Consider the following 18,134-nt stretch of genomic DNA (forward strand, 5'->3'; position numbering starts at 1 on the left):
TCTAATCCTGACAAACCACAGGTGAAGGATACACAATTACTAACCCAAGATTGATCATTTGGACAAAACACACAATGGCTCACATCAACGGGGTTATACAACAACACCTGACCAAGGAGATATAATAATATATGACATAATGACAACTCAACCAGAATTCCAATGAAATCAAGCTTGAATGCAAACACTATTTACACAAGATCCTAATACAGGTAATCTTTTCTTTAAACAACCAAAAGCACAAAATACTTGCAATTGAAGATTTTCCAAAAAGTACAAAAATACAACTATATTAATACAAGAAAATCAATGTTGTCATTTGTCCAATAAGGTTAAATAAATTCACATATGAATTAATCTCCTAATGTATTTCCAAGCATAAATATAGAATCTAAAATTATAAGCTTTTCAGGAAATAACCAAACTTTGAAATAATTATATATATATATATATATATAATATAATATAATTATATGAATATATATACATTATATATATCATATACCTATAATCATATTACAAAGTATATATATAAACATATGAATTAATTTCCATAGTATAAAAATAATATTAAATAACATAATGCCCATAATACAAAACCTATATATGAATATATATATATATATATATAAATATATATATATATATATGTATATATATATATATGTATATATATATACATATAAATATATATATATCATATATTTAATAAATTAATTTAAAAATCAAATTTAATACCCTACATGAAAATCCAAAATACATATTTCGGACTGCACGAAATAACCGAGGGAAAGCAAATCTAATTTTAAATACCCCTGCTCCCTACACGGCAACACGTGCTGCTGTAGGTAGCACATGCTACCGCATAGTAGCACTGCTACCGTAGGTAGAAGATGCTACCACCAGTAGCATACTATTGTCGGTAGTACTGCTACTATATGGTAGTCGTACTACCATCAGTAGTGGCTACTGATTGGTATTTTTTTTTTTAAATTCACAATAACCTTAAAAACCAGTAAATTTAATTTTCAACCAGTAAATTTAATTTTCAACCAGAATTTATTTCCAAACCAATTTATTTCTAGGGAAATTAAATCAATACATAATTTCTCCAAAATAATATAATAAAATAATTTCCCTTAACTTTTAATAATACAATAAATTTAATTAATGATTAAATTTATTTCTATAATAACTAATAATATCACAAAGATACACAAATATTAAAAAGGACTGCCATAGCCAAATATCAAAACAAAAAATCAAACAAGAGGAAGTGATTTCTCTAGTAAATCTCATTCCTCCCAGATCTTGCAATTTCCATACACAATAAAAATCTTGGTAAAATTTGCCATAATAACTTTTCCCAATTTTCTCAAAATTTAATCTACAAACACCCAGGAAATAACTTCTTTCCATAAACTAGAAATTAAATTCAGGAATGGACTTTAGCCAAGAACAAGAAATAACTAGACAACATTTTAGATTTGACAAACATCTTAACACACACATCATTCAGAAAGATAGAAGAAATAGATATATTTTCTTTAAAACAAACAATCAAAAGAAGCCACCCAACCTGGTATAGCTTTCTTGGAAGAAATTTGTAGAAGAGAACCAATCCTTCAACAAGCTTCCAAATAAATTTCTCTCCACCTAAATCCTTGACCTGTTTCCTATCTCCCCCCAAAATAAAGACCTATTCCCCTTTTTAAACTAAAATTCTAGGTTGCATATATTTTTCCCAAAAAACCCTAATATTTAATTTTAGCAATAAAAGCAATTTTATTTTCTTTTCTAATTTTCTAACAAAGGATAAGTTAACATGCAATCATAAAAAATCAATTCTCTTTCTTTTCTTTTCTCATGCAAATTAATTAATTTTCTAAATAAAGAAATTAAAGCAATACTTTAACTCTAATTAATTGTTTTATTCATTTATTTATTCTTTTATTCTTTTATTTATTTAAAATTCTAGGAAACAATAAATGAAATTAATCTAATTTATTTTTCACTAAAATTTAAATAAAATATATTTCTAATATCATGCAGCTTGCAACTTAATTTAATCTTTTAATTAACTAAATTTATAATCTCAATGCATAAAATACATAATTCAAAAATACCAACTATGAGATAACTCCATAAATTTAATTAATTAATTTAAAACCACTAAACACACAAATTGAGCAAACCTCAAGCAAATACTCATAAAAAGATCAAATCACAAAATACAAAGGCCGAACAAGCTGACAGGACGACCAACTGACAACACTCACAAGAGTGTAACTGAGTAAACTAGGGTGAACTACTATCTCCTCCACTTCCATTGGAAAATATAAGGCATGCTTAGACCTGTGAAGCCAGGTGGAGACAATACCCCATACCTACCCAATACTTGTACCTGCAATATCCTGCATCACCGAACCACACATGCATATAAACAATATAGAAAACATGGCATACACATCAATGAAGGAGAATCGCAACATTCCCTATCTCACCAAAATGAGTGAAGGAAAATCATCCCCTTGCATCCAATACACTTGCAGACACACAACATATAATTACACATTGCATAGATAAGTAAAGTGTCAGTACATAGCAATAATCCATAAAATGCCCTAAATCACAAGTACTGAAATACTGCAAATAAATTATGCATCTCATATCCAAATAAAGCATGAAATAATGTTATATAAGTCTGAATAACAGATCATTGTAATGTATCCACTGAGAGTAAACAATAATAAAATATGAGTCTAATAAGTTCAAACGAGGAGGGGTACTACACCGAAGGTACAAATAAAGTCAGAACTCGCAGACCTACTTCATATAGACCTCTAGTTTGGCAACCTAATGCTCAAAGGTATCCATTGTTTAATGGAACACATGTCATAAATTTGATCATAAAGATAATAAATGTAGATTCAAAATAAATCTAGTGAATTTAGGATAGAAGAAGGTAAAGTGCTTTAGTTCCATCACATATGAACATTTAGCTAATAATTGCAGGAATGAAAAGGCTCCAAAAAATAAACCTAAAAGGAATGTTATGGTATGGAAAAAGAAGAAATCTACTAAGCCCTCTACACCCATGTCTGACATAGGTTCTTCTTACTCCAAATAGTAGTTAGGGTTCAAGGGGAGATTCAATGAATAATCTATTTTTCCCCCTTGTGAGAAGGGAATGCTTGAGGTAGAACAAGCTAGTGTTGATATTGCTAATTATGTATGTTCTAGTAGATTGTGCATGGAGAAGAGTAAAGTTTTAGTTGACATTATGTTGATAAGAAAATTTTGGTAGCGAGTGTTCTAAGTCGGATAAATGTTAAATATTTCAATCATTTTAGCATCTAGCGTTGAAGAAATTGAAGAGCAGAGAAAGCAGAGAAACGAAGGAGATTCTGAACTTGATTTGTACATAAGGTATTTTTCACATCTCTTCTTATAGATTCTAAGGTAGTGATTGTTCAGAAAATTGAGGATATGCATGTGGATGAATATAATCATGAGAAAATTAGGATATTGGGAAATTCTTTGTCAAATGAAGATATGCAGGAAATTAAAAAAAATTGAGAGATAAGGTTTTAGATCTTTGGAATGAGTTTCCTTGGTTCAAAGATGAGGACATGATAAAATATATCTTGAATTGCATTGAGAAGGATCATATGATTCTAGATAAGCCATATATAATTTTGAAATAAGTTTTTTTTGTTGTAAGTAGTTTATGTGATAGTGGACCCCTTCCAGTAAAGAAACTGATCAAAAACAAAGAGGTTGAAGCCCTAACTGACGTATCAAGTGATCAACAGGCACTCATAATTGACACTATTTCCAACCCTGCTGTGAGGTATGTTGCTTATGGAGTTTCTTATAAGATCTATTCAAAAATAGAGAAGTTTATACTTTGGCTATTGCTATATACATTGCACATCAAATGGTGAGAGAAGACAAAAGCTTTGATTTATGTGAATGGTTGAGAGCATGGTTGGCATAAAACATTAAGATGACTAAGGAACATGTTTATGCTTTCAAATTTGGTTCCTTGATTATACATGTATTTTTCCATCAATGAAAAAGTGGGAGATTATTGAGAGAATATTGGAATTACTATCTATGTTGTCATTGATGTCAAATCTGGTGCTCTGAATTGGTCTAGATTGGTATGTGCGATGCTAATTAATATGAGAGATGAAGTATATGCAGATTGATATGTGAAAGGTTGTATATGATGAGTTGCAACACAATAGAAGATAGGTATGTATGTTATAGATTGCATGATCCTTGTTGTTGTTGATGTCATTGTTGTTGGAGTATTTGAGATGATTATTGCTCCAAAATCATGAGGATATGAGTTTATGAATGTGAGAGTTTTTGGTGTTGGTTGTGACACTTGTTCATGTGCTTTAGAAGATATTCTCTAGATGTCATAGTTTATTTGTATGTTCATATATGTTATGGTGAGAAGATTCTTGTGCTCAAGTTTTCTCTAGTTTCTTTGATTGTTGGTAATATTCATTTGGTGTTTTGTTTTTTATGTGTTGAATCATGAGATGCTGACTTGAATCATGATTAGTGCACTCCAAAATTTTTGGTCTTAGATATGATTTGGTTATTTGATTTTGTGCTCTGGTAATTACGCCATTATGGTAGTGTTTTATTTTGGTGCTTTAAGGATATGTTCTTTTCTGGTTTGGCTAACCTTGAAGATCTATATTGATATTTTGCTCCAGTGATTGTAGCATGCCATAAAATGTTCTTTTGTTAAATATCTCAGAGGTTGACTTGATGTATTCCTAGATTGACACACACACACACACACACTTATATATAGGATCCCTTTATGATGAGAAGTATGTGTATGTGTGTGATGTAATGCCTGCCAAAATACCCTAGAAAAAAAAAGTAAACTAACATACTAATGGAGATAAAAAAAAATTTAATAACATCTAATGCAACATATAACATCATCTATGGTGTATTTATTAACATCGATTAACTCATAATCACTATGAACTTGAACAAGTCACCTAAACTAACTATGCAAGCAGAATTAAACATAACATAATCTTCACTATCATCTCCCTAGGGTATCCCAACATCATTACTTACTCTACTAACAGAGGCAATAATAATCTAACCATTTCCATTATGACTTTTAACATCCTTAATTATTATTCATACACGTATGCAATACACTTAGTATTTATTATTCATTAACTATGCACATGCAACTCAATTACTTATATCCTTCATGGTATGCAACCTACTTATTAATATAATATGATATGCTACTATTTCCAATGAGAGACCGATCCCTTTTCCTTATGTTCATTTTATGCACCAAATCCAAATGTGCCTAAAACCCTTAATCATTTTCTATTAACATGATTCTACTCTCCTACAATGATAACACATAGACATAATTTTTCCTTCTTATCCAATACTCCCATATCTACTCATGATTTCATAACTCTAGCATAATATTTTTCCTTACATGATTCCTAAGTGCATAATGCAATAATCATAAAGTCCTTCTTTAGTGAAACATCTTAAATTCTATACATGGTCCCTTGTTTCTTTGTAACACATCCATAAATATAAACACCATTATCACATTCACAATATCATTTATCAACTACAAGTTGTACACTACAACATTCCTACTTACATAGGTTCTTTTCCACTTTTAATCTTGAAGCTCATCTAACAATCATAACATACACATAATGATAAATGCATACAACAGATACAATTACATTATTTCTATTAACTAGGAAATTTTCAATTACTTTGAGATGCACCCATGTCTTATTCTACTACTAGAGTTGCAACCTCACTCCTCATTAACTAAAACAATCTATATCATTTCCTTAAGGTTAACTATTTATCTTATCAACTACCCTTTCATTCTTACAATCTAGAAGTATTCATTTATTAATAATATCAACCTTTCAATCAAAACTCATTCAATATTTGCATATACAACCATACTCAAAGATCATCCTATTACAACATAACTATTACAATCCATTACAACATTTAAAGATTTCATCATACCACAAGTCCAGATACTTATATCTACTAAATGCAAGTTACATATCTCCATTTACATTATCATCTTAATTACCATATCAGATTTCCTATTCGTTTCTATCTTAAACATGAACATAAATTCCTATTACATGATTTCAATATCAAAACTCATGAATCCCTTTACAAACAATTACAAGATAATCTACAACATATCTATTAACATGAATTGCATTCCATTTCAAATATAATTTACATTTCAATACATCTCAATATCCATCTCAAAAATTATAGACCCATTTCCTAAACATCATCTACTATATAATTACACGACCATTTCAACAAGAGCATAACTCTCCTAATTACATAGTCTCATCTACAATTTCTATAATATGATTACATTACATAATCCTTGATATTAATTTCATTCATCCGCTACAATAATCAACCATAACCTACAAAAAAGAAGAATTCACATCCACACATATGAATCCAATGAGAACATCCCAATGCTAGAAAGGTACCAACACTCAACCATGTGGATCCAAAGGAACCACCCCCCGTGCTAGGAGATGACACAAGGTTCCAACACACACTCTATACCTAAGATGACACCAAACTACCAAGGAGACTCACAACTCAAGTATCACACCCACACAAACACAACATCCAATCACATGGTGAACTCAAATAGAAACTCCCAGAGGCATAACAAAAATCAAGGAATAAATGCAAATCAAGCAAAGGAAACATGTAGGAGGGAAGTTTCATTACATGCTATCCTCCAAATATAGAAACACAAACCTTCAAGGCATAACCCTGATAGACATGTGGAGCCATCTCAACCTATGAGAGAATCAAGGGAGATTGGCTTGCCACCGCAGTGGCCTTCCCAAGCTTATCCTAAAACATCCTCCCTAGGATCAAATCTTGGGGCTCAACTATTTATTATCTTGATTAGGTGAATCCTAAATACCCAGCCCATCTAATCCATTATTAATGTTATCACTTGTTTATAATAAGGAAAACTTCCAATGTGCCCTAGCGATCTAGACGGGAAGCTTATCAACTCACCACCTATCTCTCACGATCTCGGTCATCACATGGAAGCCCACTCCCTCTAGCATGTTCCAAAAAACAATAATAGCAAGGAGGATCTAATACAACACTCAAGAATGATCCATAAACAACATCACATAACCATGAAGAATTTGTAGCGATCTAATGCCAATAACATCAATAAACCAACAATGAGCCTCAATCAAAGTAGTGCTTCAAAATTTATATCAAAGTTAATCAAAATCTGCCATAATCATGAAATGGACATCAGCAGTAAGGCACATCAACTTACTAGCCAAGAGCAACAAATCAATCCTCACAACATGGCTTATCAACATGATGTAGATGCACAAAGCCTCTTCAGTATGACTTATCAACATATTGAAGCTTAAAATGGAAAATAAATATCAAATCTAACAAAAATCAAAATTGGAAAACATCAACAAGCCTCTCCATAAATGCCTCTAGTACAAGCACATATCTAAAAATTTCGTCATAGATTGAGAAAACTGGACAAACACATTAACCTAGCAATTTAGTGCATATGTGATGCAAAATAGTGCATACATTATGTTCTGCAGTGCCTCTACTGATATTGGCAATGCATATGACAATCAAAACAATGCATATGATCAAGGTTTTAGTGCATTTGTTTTGAATCGACACATCTACATAAAATTACAATGCAAACACTGATTAGTGCAATGCATATAGTAAATATAAACTCGCATACATTTAAAGTATTAGCACATTTGCTAAAAAAAAGATAGAAAACTTTCAGAAGGAAAATAAAATCAAAGTTACAACGATAAGACTTGAATATGGGCTCAAAAGAAACGCCCAATCAATACGAAATGAATGATATAAACAAAATATAAAACCATAGACAATAATGAAAGATAAATACAAAACACAACTCCACAGTTACCGACCCAGAACTCAGATAAAACAATTTACAAAGAGTCTTATATGACTCAACAACACAATCACTATGTTCACAGACCCAAATACTAGCATAAGAACCAAATCCAATAAGGATAAACAACACATAAACAAATCCCGGTGCAATAAATATCACAAACTGCATTCATAGAGTCGTTCGCTCACGACAGGAAAACAATAGTCTCAAAGTAATAATAAATTTTCCCCAAAACTATAGTGCAAACTATTTGATATAAATTTGGACCATAAAAAATTTAACCTTCAACTATATAAAACTATAGAAATATACTTCCCATGCTCCTGGAAAAACAAACTTTTCTACAGACACGAAGAAAACACGATTCGAAAATAAAATGCAAAGGAAAGATCCTCCAACTTGGAATTTGAAGTGATGGAAAGGAATTTTGATGAAGCACAAACCAAATCCAAGCAAGCTCAAGACAAAATTTTTCAAGCTCCAAAATCCAAAATACAAAGAAATCTCCAGAAAGGTAACCCGACATAATGCACAGGCTACCAAATAAAAAGGAAAAAACCATTCAAACCCTAGCCTCAAAACCGGCCAATCAAAATAAACCAAAATAATGTAAAACTTACCTACCCAACATTACAACATATTTTATTTCTTAGTACACATACAACCAATAGCATTTAACGGTAGGTAGGAATAATAATAAAACTCATTTACCCTTGTAGCAAGAGAATATTGATATAATAATATAAAGTATTAATTACCCATGCACTAATGATAATAACCATGCCCTATAAATATTATGAGATAATAATTAAAATAAAGCCAAATAAAAATAATTGAACAATTAAATACAAATAGTCAAGGTTAATAAAATAAAAGCCAAATAAATAAATATAAAATAACCAAATACATACTAATAAATTAAAAACCACCAATAAATATTAATCGATCATTAACATATAAAAGCTCTATTCAACAATAAGTAATAAATAAATAAATAAATAGAAGCCATCAATAAAATCTAAATCAACATTAAAATATAAAAGCACTATTAAACAATAAATAAATAAATATATAAATAGTAATTAAATAGTAAATATCAAATAAACAACAAATCAATAAATACCAATAAACAATAAATTGATCAAACAATAATTAATCAAATTAAACTATAATAATAATCCACCAATTAATTTAATCATCAATAAACTATATAAATCAAACATTAATTAATTAAATAAATAACCACATACTCACAACCCATGAAAATACCACAACTCACTAGTTAACATGGCGAATCATGCCAAGACAACTTATGACCAAGGTAGACAACTTAAGCCTAGAGTATATGAAGGGAACTCATGCCATCTCCAACAACTTTCCATTGGGATTTAAAGACACGCTCAGACCTGTGAAGTTGATGTCTAGTACCTACAAGCCTGCATCAATGCTAACCATAACATATATGATACATATATATCATAATGAACATGTAATAACCCACCATAATTAACTCAACAAAATTGACCATTCTTTTTTTTGTGTGTGTTTAATTTAATCATTATGTTTGATTCAATTGCATACTCTGGGCATCCATCCATTTGGATTAGGCATTCATCCATCCAAGATGAGCATCTAACCATGCAGGTTAGGCGTTTGTCCATACGGGACATAAGATTTCATCTATCCAATACGGGATAGGCATCTACCCATATGGGGTAGGCATCTATCCAATTGGGATAGGAGGTGCTCTGGCCAGAGACTTAGACTCATCAGGACCATTCAGGTCCTAAGCCACTCACTAAGTACTACACTCTTCTAACAAAAGTGCACCAAGGTCGCCATCCTTCGGAGTAATTAAATAACATAATACAAGCTTGAATTCTGCCTTGGAATTTGGCTTAAAGCATCGGGAAGTCAAGCGAATCCATACGGGATTCCTTCAGAGTATGCATTGAATTACTTTTTCCAATTTAATTATCTTTATCTTTCAAAATAGGATTCTTACTCAATCCTTCCTTTACCAAGCCTAGACCCCACCCATGAATGCCTGAGTATGAGGGACAACTCCATCCCAAGACTACCTACATACCCGCTTCGGCACGGGATCAAGGCGTAAAGTATGTAGTTCTATTTTCTACTCTATGGTTTGATGTAAACTGATTAGTGGGTACGCAACCCTTTCTAGGGTCAATGTCCTAGACAGTTTCTCTGCGTTTGCTACCCACGATGGCCTATTGCTTGTGGCCTAAAACAACTAGATCCTAATTCTTATCATGAGCGTCACCCTTGACCAATTGCCAATCGACAATAATTCTCGAAGATTAAATCAGTTTTATAAAAGCATTTCACTCATCATCCCTATAGGGGTTTACTATAGTTTAACTCAGCGGATGAAAGATCATTTTAGAGTTATCTTATTAAATTATCGATCCAAGGGGGATTACCCACCCCTTGGATTTTAACTTCCAAGTGTCCCTTATTACTCCCCGATGATTTATAGGGACGATGCCATAGATGTCATTGATGTAGCTTTATTAGGCATTAAGTGCAGTAGTTCAACACGATGACATTACCCGTAAGCGTGACCCAGAGGCATCGTATATACCAAACGCTACTAGGTTTTAGGTTTCCGTCTTCCTTTATTTAGTTTTCTAACTACGAAAACATCATGCTTGAAAACAATTACTAATTGAACGCGTAAAATTTAGACATTGCAAAGCTCAATTAATTGAAATAACTACTTGGTGAATTACAAGGAATAAAAACCATAACTAACATTATTTACTATTCAAAACCTTGAAGTATAACTTTGCATAATAATAACAATTAGGAAACTTGCATAATAATAATTAAATGTGAAACTTGCATGGAGATGGAAACGCCAATAAATGTAATCAATGTGAAGCAATTTGCATGAGGCAGAGGTAGTGTAAGTTACATGCGAGAATATCGCTTATAAAGCCACTAATCCCACAATAGAATTTAGCTACAAATCATTTAATATGGATTAATTGCTAAGTGGAAAAAAATATCTAATTATAAAATTTGGTATAATTTAATTACAATTTATAAATTGCTAAAACTAATTATAAATTTTATAAAAATTTATCTAAGTTTAAAATTTAAATAAACTAAAATTATATATATAAAAAAAAGAATTTAATTAACTAAAATTTGATACATATAAAAAAAATTCTAACAATTATCATTGCCATAATTTAAAATTTGATTGGCATTTAAAAAGGGGGTCAAGTGGGAGGGGGACCCCACGGGTCCCCTCCACTACCCTGCAGCCATTGCCGCAGGCTAGTGGAGGGTACCGTAATGGTACCACTCCCTCTGTGGAGTATTAACTCTGCTTGCGAGCCCGATACTCCATGCATAGTGCTGGGTACTGTGCACCCAAACAATAAGAAAATTTACATTGCATAAAAATTTATAATTAGTATATATATATATATATATATATATATATATATATATATATATATATATATATGGTTTCCAGTTTTAATTTATTTAAACAAGAGAGTAGAGTTTGACCAGCATATAGATACAAAATGTAAACAAGAAGGATTTATATATAGGAGTAAATAACACAGAGAGTTATTCACAGAGGGACTTATTCCTTAGTTTTCAATTATTATTTCTAGAGAGAAGTAGATAACTAGACTCAAAAACATTAATGGAACCAAATGAGAATATCACAGAGAATTATTCACATTGAAATCTATCCCTCCTTTTCAACTATTTTTCATAGAGAAAATATATAACCAGATAATGGAATCAAATGAGAATATCACAGAGGATTATTCATAGCGGAAACTATTCCTCATTTTCAACTAATTTTCATAGAGAAAATAAATAACCAGATAATGGATTCAAATGAGAATATGACAGAGGATTATTCACAACGAAAACTATTCCTCCTTTTCAACTAATTTTCACAGAAAAAATATATAACCAGATAATGGAATCAAATGAGAATATCACAGAGGATTATTCACAGTGAAAACTATTCCTCCATTTCAACTAATTTTCACAAAGAGGATATATAACAAGATAATAGAAAATATATATGGAATCAAATGAGAATAACACAGAGAATTATTCACAGCGAGATCTATTAAAAGGATGAGATTCAGATTTCTATTCGAAAAACCAGAGAGATGAATTAGAGGGAGGAAATAAAGATTGATCTAATCTAGTTCTTAGCAAGAAATTGAAAACAAATTGATCTAATTCTCATCAAGGAAATTGAAACAAGATTGATCTAATCTAATTCACAGCAAGAATAAGATGCATGATTCAAATAAAATAAAACTAAATTAAAAGAACTTGGATACTTGCAATTGATGTAGAATCCCCTATGAATCCTTCAATTAGCCTCCCTTGATCCTTCAAGCTTGAAAAAAATCCTCCAAAGCAATCTTAGCTATTTTCCAAAATGAAATATGACTACCAAAACAATTACTTGAGAGAAGAATTTCTTAATGGAATAACCAACTCCCATTTTTGAAAACTTGCATATCATTTATAAGAAAAAATCCCTCTATTCCACTATCTAGAAATTTTAATTAAAAAAAAGAGATTCTTTCCCAATTTTGGACTTCATGCAAATTGATTAGACTTAGTGGAGGAGTTACATGCAAGGTGGTGGAGAATCCTCTAGAAGCTTCTTATTCTTCCTACAATATATGCCATAATTGGATGTGGGAAATAAATAAATAAAAAAATAATATTCAGTCAATCATTTAAATAGCTTATCCAAAAATATAATAGAGTTGTATTTTAAATCCAAAAGTGATAAAGGAAGGTTGTGACATCCTCCCCCCCTATATTTGTGCATCATCCCGATGCACTTATTGAATGCATCCAAAAGAGTCTATAGTTCATGATTAAAACAAAAAAGGAAACAACTGTTGCATCTCCTTAGTATCTTCCCATGTGGCATTCTTTTCATCATACTGGTCCCATTGCACTTTGCACTGATCAACCTCTCTGTTGCACAACTGGCACTGGTGCCTCTCCAAGATTTTGAATGGCTCTATCATTATTCCTCCCATTTTCCTGGACCTGTAAAGCATCCCAACTCAAAATGTGTTTCTCATCAGGTACATACTTCTTAAGAAGAGATACATGGAAGACATCATGGATTCGGCTCAATTGGGGAGGTAAGGCAAACTGGTATGCAACTAGATTAATCCTTCCCAATATTTTGAAGGGTCCAACATAACAAGGTGCAAGCTTAGTCTTTTTCCCAAATCTTATGAAACTCTTGTGTGGCCTAACCCTTAGGAAGACTTTCTCTCCCACCTCAAACTCCCTTGGTGTCCTGTTTTTGTCTGCATAACTTTTCTACCTATTTGAGGCTTCCTTCAATCTTTGCTTAATTTCCTTAGTTTTCCTTTCCATCTCCTTCAACATATCTGGTCCAACAATTACTCTATCTTCAAGACTATCCCAACTCAAAGGTGTTTGACATGGTCTACCATACAATGCTTCGAAAGGTGCCATTCCCAAAGATGTTTGATATGTATTATTGTAAGCAAATTCTACTAGAGGTAGGTATTCTTCCCATTTCCTCTGTTGGTCCATGCAATACATGCGAAGTAGGTCTTCCATAATCTAATTTGTCCTTTCTATCTGACCATCGGTTTCATAATGGTATGCAGTGCTAAAATTTAGTTGAGTTCCTAGAGCTGATTGAAGAGTGGTCCAAAACCTTGAAGTGAATCTGGCATCTCTATCTGATATGATTTTCTCTGGTATTCCATGCAGCCTAAAAATTTCCTTAACAAAGTGCCTAGCCAAGGTAGGTGCATCATCTGTTAGGTTCCCTGGTATAAAGTGTGCCACCTTAGTGAGTTTGTCAATTACCACCATTATTGCATCATGCCTAGAAGGTGACATGGGTAACCCTTGCACAAAATCCATGCTAATAACTTGCCACTTGTATTGAGGTACATCGTGAAATTGTAACAATCCAGTTGGATGTCTATGTTCTTCCTTTACTCTTTGACACTCCAAACATTTAGCCACATACTTGACAATGTCATTCTTCATCCCTTGCCAAAAGTATAACTTCTTTAGATCTGCATAAAGTTTGTTAACTCCTAGGTGCCCTTAATAAGGGGCATTGTGAGCCTCCGACAAGACTACTTCCCTTAAGTTTCCTGAATTAGGAATATAGATTCTATTATTGTATCTGAGCAACCCATCTTCATCTAATGCATACCCTTCAATCTTAGGATCGATTGGATCGTATTCTAAAGTCAATTTGACTTGCTCATACCATGGGTCATGTCCCTGTTCATCCATTACTTGCCTTTTGAAAGAAGTTTTGAAAGTTGCTATAGTCATCAAGTGTCTCCTCCTACTTAAGACATCTGCCACCCTATTTTCCTTCCCCTTAATATATTCAATTTCAAAATCATATTCACTTAGAAACTCTAACCACCTTCTTTTTCTGGCATTTAAGTGGGGTTGGGTAAAGATGTACTTTAGTCCTTGGTTATCTGATTTTAACTCAAAGGGATTCCCTAGTAAGAAGTGTCTCCATTTTTGTAGGGCATGCACAATTACTGCCAACTCTAAGTCGTGGGGTGCATAATTGACTTCATGAGTCTTTATCTTTCTGGATACGTAAGCTACTACCCCTTCATCTTGGACAAGTACTCCTCCTAAACCTTCAATAGAAGCATCAGTTATGACTGTGAAGTGTCCATTCAGATCTGGTACCTTTAGAATGGGTGTTGAAGTTAGTTTCCCTTTCAAAATTTGGAATGCCTTATCACTTTGTTCTGTCTACACAAACCTTTTACCCTTCCTTTGTAATGAGGTGATGGGGTTTGCTATCTTAGAGAATCCTTCCACAAACCTCCTATAGTAACCTACTAGCCCCATAAATCTTCTTACCTCTGAAACATTTTTAGGGATTGGCCATTCTACTATTTCCTTTATCTTATCTGGATCAACTGCTATTCCTTCCTTTGATATTACATGCCCAAGGTAGTGAATCTTTTCCTCGAAGAAGGCACATTTTGACAATTTCCCATATAACTTATGTTCTCTCAACTTTTGCAAAACCATTTGTAGGTGTACTAAATGTTCCTCCTCATTTCTAGAGTAAATCAATATGTCATCCAGAAATACCCAAACAAATTTATCCAAGTAGTCATGGAGTACACTATTCATTAGGTTCATAAATGCAGCTGGGCCATTGGTTACACCAAAAGGAACTACTTTGAATTCATAATGCCCATATCTAGTCTTGAAAGCTATTTTCAAAATGTCTTCCTCCTTAATTCTGAGTTGATGGTACCCTGACCGGAGGTCTATCTTTGAGAAAACTGTTGCTCCCTTCATTTGGTCAAAAAGATCCTCTATGCAAGGTAAGGGATACCTATTCTTTATGGTGACTTTGTTCAACATCCTATAGTCGATGCATAGCCTTAAGGTTCCATCCTTCTTCTTAACAAACAAAACTGGTGCTCCCCATGGTGATACACTTGGCCTTATTAATCCCTTAGCTAAGATTTCCTCTAATTGCATTTTGAGCTCTTGTAATTCAATTGTGTTCATTTGGTGAGGTTCCCTTGATACTGGTTCAGGTCTTGGTAGTACTTCGATAGAAAAGTCAAACTTTCTTTTAGGGGGTAAGTCGGGTAATTCTTCTAAGAAAACATCCTTGAATTCTTTTAAGAAGGGGGTATTTTCAAAGTTTGGTGTGTTTTCCTCTTTTCCTTCATCAATTTCAACCATATAGATTAAGCCTCCTCTTCTCCTTTCCTTCTTTAATTACATGGCTGAGATGGTTTCTATATTAATGGGTTTAAACTTTCCTTGGATTTTGACCTTTTTCCCCCCATCATCCAAACATTCAACAACTTTGTTAAAGCAATCTACATTGGCTTGATGGTCTGTTAACCAACTCATTCCAATAATTACATCATATAATCCCAGGGGTGCCACATAGAGATCTACCGTTGTTTCAAACTCAGGAAATTGTACCCTTGCCCTCGGCAAACACTTAGTTACTTCCCTAGTTTCCTTATCCCCATATTGAACCGTCCATGATGACTCCATTTGATTAACTTTTAATGCATATTTGCTTACTAATTCAGGTGAGATGAAACATTCAGATGATCCAGTGTCAATTAGAATTGAAATTGGTTGTTCAAATAGTGTACCTGTAGTTTCCATGGGGACATTCTGGTATCTTCCTCTTTAGTTCCTAACTTCTGCATGAATCATTTGTTGGGGCCCTTGTTGGGGTTGGTTGGCCCTAATCTGTCCTTGCATCCTGGGGCACTCTCTAGCAAAATGGTTTTATTATTATTGGCCCTAATCTGTCTTTGCATCCTAATGGCTTGGAGAATCCTCTAGAAGCTTCTTATTCTTCCTACAACATGTGCCATAATTGTATGTGGGAAATAAATAAATAATGTATATTTTCCATGTGTGTGTGTGTGTGTATTATTATTTTATCCTTTTATAATATTCATTCAATCATTTAAATAGCTTATCCAAAAATATAATAGAGTTGTATTTTAAATCCAAAAGTGATAAAGGAGGGTTGTGATAGAAGAGGCAATTGGTAGAGAAATGTGATGACATATCATGCTCGCAATGAGTGATATGACATCATCTCTACTCATGAAAAGAGTCACACAATAACCAGACACATCATAACACCATGCCATCACATATAATCAGGAAGTAGGGTTAGCATAATCATAATGCTATCAAATTCATAATCCATATAATCTATCTAACATAGCAAGTGCATATAGAGACCGTTAATATAAATCCATCATATCATGATCATCAATAACAAGTATCATCATAAGCATATGAAATATAAATAGAGTCGGCAAATAGTATAATACCATTGAATATTATCATAAAGTAAACTAAGCTATGCCAATAGGGTCTATAAGTGTACAAGGAGAAGGATGAGTCAAGGTGGGGTACTACATGTGAGTAAGTGTGTGGAAGTGTATGAGCAAAGAATAGAAGTGGTAAGCAACAAAGATGAAGTGTTGATTTGGTATAAGTTGAATTGTGCAAAGATTTGGTGAAGTGATTTGCAAAAGTTCCTAACTAGATCTATTACAAATAGTTAGAGTATTACAGTAAGTTGGTGAAACATTTTGTAGGGATTCTTAATCGGATCTGCTACAAGTAGATAATGTGATGTCAGATCTTTAAATAGAACTATTTTAATGTTGTTGGCAATTGACACTCAATTAGTTGGTTTCACTATGTTGTCATTGATGGCAACATGGTATTGTGTTCTGGATTCATGTTTTGGTTCAATTGTGTATCGACAGGCACTTCACAGACACTACATCGGCACCGACACCGACACCGACACCGGCATGACAGAAGGATTTCTTTGGTTACTGACAATATAGGCAGACATGTTTTTGTAAAAGCTTATTGATATTGAAAGCCAACATCTCTTGGACTTGGTATTGGCAATTGGTTTTAATATTTATGCATTTATGTTATCTGGCCAACATGTAATTTGATATTGTATATATCTTTGTAAGCCGGCATAAGGCATGATAAATTGTATAGGGTATATAGGTCAGTGTGATAGATCATTTGAAGGAGATATAAAATATATTAAAGGGATTATGTATGTGAGGATATTTATGTAAGGGTTATTTTGGTAAAGGGTTTAGGGTTTTAGGCCGGAATAGATAGAGCTTACACTAGAACTATATTTTGGCATAGAAGATGTTGTTTTAGCAGTTCACACTTCTTCAGATTGTAGTCTGGATTTTTATGTAGTTAGTGAGGCTCCTTTTGTGATTGAGCAGTATGCTCTATGTTGGTATTATGGATGTGTTGCATTGGTTTTGTCATTGATGTCAACACTTATCAACACGTATCCTTCTGGAGATCTTTGGTTATGTTGAACTGACATATTATGTTCACCAGCAAGTTTAGTGACTTATGCACAGTCACTGATATATTGTTCACCGACATTGAGGATGACTTGTTATCATCTAGAGATCACTTGGTTATGTCAAAGACATGTTTTGGACACTTGGTTTGGGTATTTTGGTTATTGGTCTAATCGGGTTGACATATTTGTTGTTACCGGAAA

The sequence above is a fragment of the Cryptomeria japonica genome, chromosome 9, assembly GCF_030272615.1.
Source record: "Cryptomeria japonica chromosome 9, Sugi_1.0, whole genome shotgun sequence".
NCBI classification, from domain to species: domain Eukaryota; kingdom Viridiplantae; phylum Streptophyta; class Pinopsida; order Cupressales; family Cupressaceae; genus Cryptomeria; species Cryptomeria japonica.